The sequence below is a fragment of the Podarcis muralis genome, chromosome 8 (genome assembly GCF_964188315.1).
Source record: "Podarcis muralis chromosome 8, rPodMur119.hap1.1, whole genome shotgun sequence".
Taxonomy (NCBI): Eukaryota; Metazoa; Chordata; class Lepidosauria; order Squamata; family Lacertidae; genus Podarcis; species Podarcis muralis.
Genome location: NC_135662.1, coordinates 9,811,118 through 9,817,948, shown reverse-complemented (window position 1 = coordinate 9,817,948; position 6,831 = coordinate 9,811,118). Strand labels below are relative to the sequence as shown.

The window sequence follows — 6,831 nt, the reverse complement described above, 5'->3', positions numbered from 1 at the left end:
AATATTACAAGTTCATTTTCTCTTCCGCGCAAAAAGCCCATAAAAAGCTTCCAGTCCTGAATAAATGCTGATGGCGATTTTTCTCCAACATGTTAACTTTGCCATCTCCACCAAGTCCAATAGTTTCAGCAGCCATTCCTCTATAGTGGATAGGGCTGCATCTTTCCATCTTCATGCATGTAACAATTTCGCCACTGAGATTGCACACAGCAATCTTGCTCTCCAGAGTTTCAGACAGAAAGTCTCTCCCAGACCTACCTGGAGACGCCGGGGATTGAACCAGGGACCTCCTGCATGCAAAGCTGGTGCTCTACCACTGAGCCACAACCCCTCCCTGATATCTTTCCCAAGATAACCTTGGGGGTTTTCTATGTAGAACATGCAACCGAATGATGGGTATAGCATAGACCTGAGTCCTCTGTACACACTGAGAATCCTTATGGCTGGCTGACAACCAACAGCCTTCCAAGCACACTTTGGCCCATCCATCTTGATGCTCTCCTGCAGCTTTTACGGTCCTTAGCTTGCTGGCTGATGGATGAGAAACATCCAGCCACATTTCACGACGCCTGGATTACCTAATGGCTTGGGAGGTGGGGGGAAGAGACAGACTGATTCTCCTGCTGCATCTGGTGTCCCCATCTACATAACTTGAAGGATGCCGAACCACCATCTCAACTGCTGCTCAGTTCCACCCCATTGTGTGCTGGATCTGTCCAGTCTTACCTAAGTCTTACCTAATTTCTAGCAGGTACCTGCTGCATTACTTTAAAAAAAAGAAACCTGTTTGGAAAGGCAAACAAGAATTCCATTTTCATACCCTCCCCTTACTATATGATCTGTGCTCCCTGTCCTTATATACCTTTGCCCCAATCCTATTGTTAAGCTAAGGTCTCTCACCCTACGTTACCAGCATAGAGTGGGATTGCCCTCCGTTGAACATTTTCCCGGACCATAAATGGATGGTCAAGTGATATATACAGTCATACCTCGGGTTGAAGTAGCTTCGGGATAAGTATTTTCGGGTTGCGCACTGCGGCGACCTGGAAGTAATGGAGTGCATTACTTCTGGGTTTCGCTGCTCGTGCATGCGCAGATGGTCAAAATGACATCACGCACATGCGCAGATACGGGTTGCGTTCGCTTCTGGATGCGAACAGGGCTCTGGAGCGGATCCCGTTTGCATCCAGAGGTACCATTGCACATCGAACACGCAAAGATAACCACAGCTACACCTCCACCCGAAGGACACAAACTGGTCTGCAATCCTGGCCTAAGCGAATGTAGGACATATGCCAACACAGTCAAAAATATTTTTAAAAACAACAACTTCACACATACACACACACACACACACTTGTTCTGTCCTCACACCCAACACTTTGTGGTGTCATTACCACATCTCCAGAACCTCTGCTCAAAGGAGTATGCTGGCAAAAGCTCCACAATGCAAAGGGAGGTGACCAGTCTATAACCTGATGACTGAAAAAAACAAAGGAATAGAACTAAAGGAAAAGTCATGGTAATACAGTGGTACCTCGCAAGACGAATGCCTCGCAAGACGAAAAACTCGCAAGATGAAAGGGTTTTTGGTTTTTTGAGTTGCTTCACAAGACGATTTTCCCTATGGGCTTGCTTTGCAAGACGAAAACGTCTTGCAAGTTTGTTTCCTTTTTCTTAAAACCGTTAATACAGTTGCGACTTGACTTCGAGGAGCAACTCATAGCACGCAGTGTGGTAGCCTTTTTTGAGGTTTTTGAAGACTTTGGTGATTTTTGATTTTTGATTTTTTTCCCCCAAAACTTTTCCGAAACCGTGCTTCACAAGACGAAAAATTCGCAAGACGAAAAAACTCGCAGAACGAATTAATTTCGTCTTGCGAGGCACCACTGTATTGCTAACATTAAAAATTCAGACCATGAGTCAAACCTGCAGACAGTGCCCCCATCACCTTGTTCTAAACACTGCCCCAGAGTTTTCAGCAATGAATTTCTCCAACCTAAGTGTCAGGTGGCAGAAGCAGGTTGCCAGGAACTGAAACAACAAGGAAAAGTCCTTACCAACTGTTCTTTATTCAATATTCACAGAGAGAGGCTTGGAAGTGCAGCCTCTAGGAATAACGGTGTTACCCTGAGTGAGTCTCCACTCCCTCCCTCTCTCCCATCATGCATCATCACTACAGGTGCTGAGAAGTACCCTCTGCCTTTGAGCTCTTTGCTCTCCTACTTTCAATGCTCACCAGGTTCTGGGAGGGAGGGGTCTGGAATGCTTTCTAAGGACACTGTGTCCATCAGCTGTTGCATTCCTGGTGCTTCTTCTTCCTCCTCTCCCATTATTTCCCAGCTTTTCCCCTCATCTGCCTCTGAGCTGTGACCTCCCTCAACCCCCTGATGTAATTCTGAACTGTCTTCTTCTTCCCTGGAAGGGTCAGGCTGGGTAGGCGGTCTCCACCATTCCTCCTCTGCCCAGTCCCTGACACGAAGTTGCATCTACAGTGGTACCTCGGGTTACAGACGCTTCAGGTTACAGACGCTTCAGGTTACAGACTCCACTAACTCAGAAATAGTACCTCAGGTTAAGAACTTTGCTTCAGGATGAGAACAGAAATTGTGCGGCGGCAGCAGGAGGCCCCATTAGCTAAAGTGGTAAGGTAAAGGTACCCTGACCATTAGGTCCAGTCGTGACCGACAATGGGTTTGCGGTGCTCATCTCGCTTTATTGGCCGAGGGAGCCAGCGTACAGCCTCCGGGTCATGTGGCCAGCATGACTAAGCCACTACTGGCGAACCAGAGCAGCGCACGGAAACGCCGTTTACCTTCCTGCTGGAACGGTACCTATTTATCTACTTGCACTTTGACGTGTTTTTGAACTGCTAGGTTGGCAGGAGCAGGGACCAGGCAACGGGAGCTCACCCGTCTAACCCACAGCGCCACCTGTGTCGGGTTTAACCCACAGCGCCACCTGTGTCCCTATCAGCTAAAGTGGTACCTCAGGTTAACAACAGTTTCAGGTTAAGAACAGAACTCCAGAACAAATTAAGTTCTTAACCCGAGGTACCACTGTACTTCTGCATGGCAGCGCCCCCACTAATGGATGGTCGGAAGGTGGTATTTCAGCTACTATCTCAGCAGTTTTTAGGTGACACCAGAGCCAATAGGGTTCCACCTGGTCCTGTACACCTGCTGATTCTACCCATGCTTGTCGGTCTGAGCTAATCTGGCCACCCACTTGACTGCCAGCCTCGCTGCCTCCGGACCACCAGCCCTGACACCAAGTCAGAATCACTCTCCGCAGCTGGGCTGTTGGCCAATTCACGTATATCCTCCATATATCTAGCATAAAGGGGAGACATAAATCATGCTGCTATGAGTAATAGCAGCCCACACTGTACTGCTTGTTTGGCAGTGTAATGAACCTCCATTGTGATTCAGTTCTCTTCTTGTTTCATTCGACTCTTCCCCCCTCGCTCCCCACCCTTTAAAGATAGCCTACAAACAAGAGTGGGTGATTGCATTCACAGTGGGGATTATCAGCCGCCTCCTTCCAAGCCATTAAGCATGGGCCGCAATAAAGAGCGCGTTGTCCTGTTATGATACTGAATCTGGGTAATCCATCAAAGAAGTCAAAACACAGAACTCTGGAAACAAATCACCTAGAACTGATTCGCCAGATGCAAAACCCAGCCACAAAAGTCAGAACTCCGAGCTGCAAAAAGCTGCTTCATACAGCTCCAGGGACATCAGAGCTATTTGGTTTTCACCTACTTTGTAGCAACCATCACAACTTTGTAAGGTTAGGCATTGGGTAAGCCTTGTTCGAATCCCCGTGATGGGGTGAGCTCCCATTGCTCGGTCCCTGCTCCTGCCCACCTAGCTGTTCAAAAGCACGTCAAAGTGCAAGTAGATAAATAGGTACCACTCCGGTGGGAAGGTAAACGGCGTTTCCATGCACTGCTCTGGTTCGCCAGAAGCGGCTTAGTCATGCTTGCCCCATGACCCGGAAGCTGTCTTTGGACAAACGCTGGCTCCTTCGGCCTTTAGAGAGAGATGAGCACGCAACCCCAGAGTCGTCCGTGACTGGACCTAACGGTCAGGGTCCCTTTACCTTTAACCCTTGTTTATGGGATGGGAGGTTGTTGCATCCACCTGCCCCTCCACGTTAAGGGTATCCTGTTAAAGGGATTCCAGGGGTGTGGCTCATGTCTGAAGCCTGGGCGTGGGCTAGGGCTAGGCCACAACCCCATTGGGGACCCTGGGGGTGCCCCGATTAGATGTACAGTGGACGCTCAGGTTGTGAACGTGATCCGTGCGGAAAGCACGCTCGCAACCCGCAGCGCTCAGAACCCACAGCGCCGCGTCTGCACCCACGCAGGTTGCGATTCAAAGCGAGATTTAGCACTTCTGCACATGCGCAAGCACCAGAACCCGGAAGTAACCAGTTCTGGTGCTTCTGGGTTTGGAGCAGTGCGCAACCCTAAATTGCGCAACCTCTGTAACCCGAGGTATGACTGTATATCATAGGGCTCCCCCTACCGGTGTTTTAGCCATGTGATGGGCAGGAGTCAAGATATAGTCCAGTTTCACCCAATGCCTAAGCCAAACCGCTCACATCTGTAACCAATAAAGTTGTGGCCTATATTATCCCATCAACCTAAACATTCATGTCCTCGGGACCTTGCCACACAAGCTTCTTCATGCGCCCAGGGACATCATAGCAGGCTTCTTGCAGAGGAGCAAGAGTCTCAGAAAGGTTGGGGTGGAGCTGGAAATCAGTGAATATCAGTTGCTGATAGGGGAAAGTGCTCTTATGCCCAAATCTGGCTTATGGGGTTTCTCCTGGGGCACTGTGAGAGTAGGACGCTGGATGAGATCAGCCTTTGGTCTGATCCAGCAGGATTTTTATCATTTCCTTAACTTCCCCTCCAAAAGATTCCTTTCCCTCCTAGAATGATTCTGCAATCTGTTTTGCATGTAAAATGCCATCTTGCCCTTAAGGGGTATTGTGGATGTAAGATATTGAGAGATGGGAGTCATTAAACCTTACCCTTTGAGGCAGGTTGAATGCTCTCAAAATGCACATTATTACCATATTTATTTATATTCTGAGAGGACTTCCAGTTTTTATATCTGGATCATATTTCCAAAAAAATAAACTCCCTGTTTAGGAAATGTCTTTGGGGTTCAAAGCTACCGAGAATATCATTGCAGAGAATGAAGTTACAAATTAAGGAAGGTGGATTTGGAATGCCAAATCCAGAATTATACCATCATGCATATTTATTGGCAAGTATCAAACATTGGATGGGACGCGGGTGGCGCTGTGGGTTAAACCACAGAGCCTAGGACTTGCCAATCAGAAGATCGGCGGTTCGAATCACCGTGATGGAGTGAGCTCCCATTGTTCAGTTCCTGCTCCTGCCAACCTAGCAGTTCGAAAGCATGTCAAAGTGCAAGTAGATAAATAGGTATCGCTCTGGCGGGAAGGTAAATGGCATTTCCGTGCGCTGCTCTGGTTCGCCAGAAGTGGCTTAGTCATGCTGGCCACATGACCCAGAAGCTGTACGCCAGCTCCCTCGGCCAATAAAGCAAGATGAGCGCCACAACCCCAGAGTCGGTCACAACTGGACTTAATGGTCAGGGGTCCCTTTACCTTTACCTTTATCACACATTGGAGACCTGCTGATGGTCTTAATCTCCCAAGCTGGGCATCCTTAAAGTATACATATACTGTATAACACCTTTGGTTGGGTGGACAGTATTAGGATCAACATATTTGAAAGTTCCAACAACCCTTGAAACAATTAAATCAGTTAGAAAGATATGGAATATATTAGCTAAAAAAAATAAATTGGATCCATTTCCATATGCTAAACTTACTCTGTGGGGAATTCCTGCTTTAATAATTGGGGGAAAGGGGTATTGGGGCTGCAAAAAAGACTCTAAATATATTGCAAAAAATAGTCAAAGCAGACATAATTGGGTGAAACAGGCTGCTGAGCTAACCTGACAGAGGACACTTTATTTTCCCGTGTGTGTATATGAGAGAGAGAGCCTCTGCTGAGAACAAGAAAACCATGGTTGGAGAATGTATTTCCACAAACCTGACTTCTACTCTTTTTTTAATAAAAAAAAAGGAAAGAATGAGCTGAAGCAATTACCTTCGGGCAAACATTTAAAAACCCATCTTGCTTCTTTATTACAATCCCCAAAATTAATGACTGTGAAAGAGACCTGTTATGCCATGGTAATACTAGATAAATCTCCTGGTCTTCATCTCTCTAATATGTAGACCTTTGATGCAGCCTCTGTTCCTCTTTCTCTCCCTCTCCTTTATCAGGACAGTAATTCCTGGAAGAAGAATCTGTCCAACCCATCTTTCCATCTTTTCACCAGATAAGAATCTGACCTATTGCTTCTTTCAGAGACTTGCATAGTCTACAAAGACTTTCAGAGACTTAGAAGTTTATTTGGTTCTATGTTTTCAAGAGAATCCATCAAGACTGCACATTTTGTGACTTTCAGAGATTTAAAAGATTTCTGTTTGTTTGGTTTTGCAGAAGGTGCATATTTCATATACCGTATTTTTTGTTCTATAAGACTCACTTTTTCTCTCCTAAAAAGTAAGGGGAAATGTGTGTGCGTCTTATGGAGCGAATGCAGGCTGCACAGCTATCCCAGAAGCCAGAACAGCAAGAGGGATTGCTGCTTTCACTGCACAGTGATCCCTCTTGCTGTTCTGGCTTCTGAGATTCAGAATATTTTTTTTTCTTGTTTTTCTCCTCCAAAAACTAGGTGCGTCTTGTGGTCTGGTGCATCTTATAGAGCGAAAAAT

The 6,831-nt window shown here is 46.7% G+C and overlaps 1 non-coding gene across 1 annotated transcript; it reads right to left on the bottom strand.

Moving 5' to 3' along the window:
* Positions 1-259: 259 nt before the first annotated feature.
* TRNAA-UGC (transfer RNA alanine (anticodon UGC)) lies at positions 260-331 on the bottom strand. Its single transcript has one exon. It is a non-coding gene; the product is annotated as a tRNA-Ala (tRNA).
* Positions 332-6,831: the final 6,500 nt, after the last annotated feature.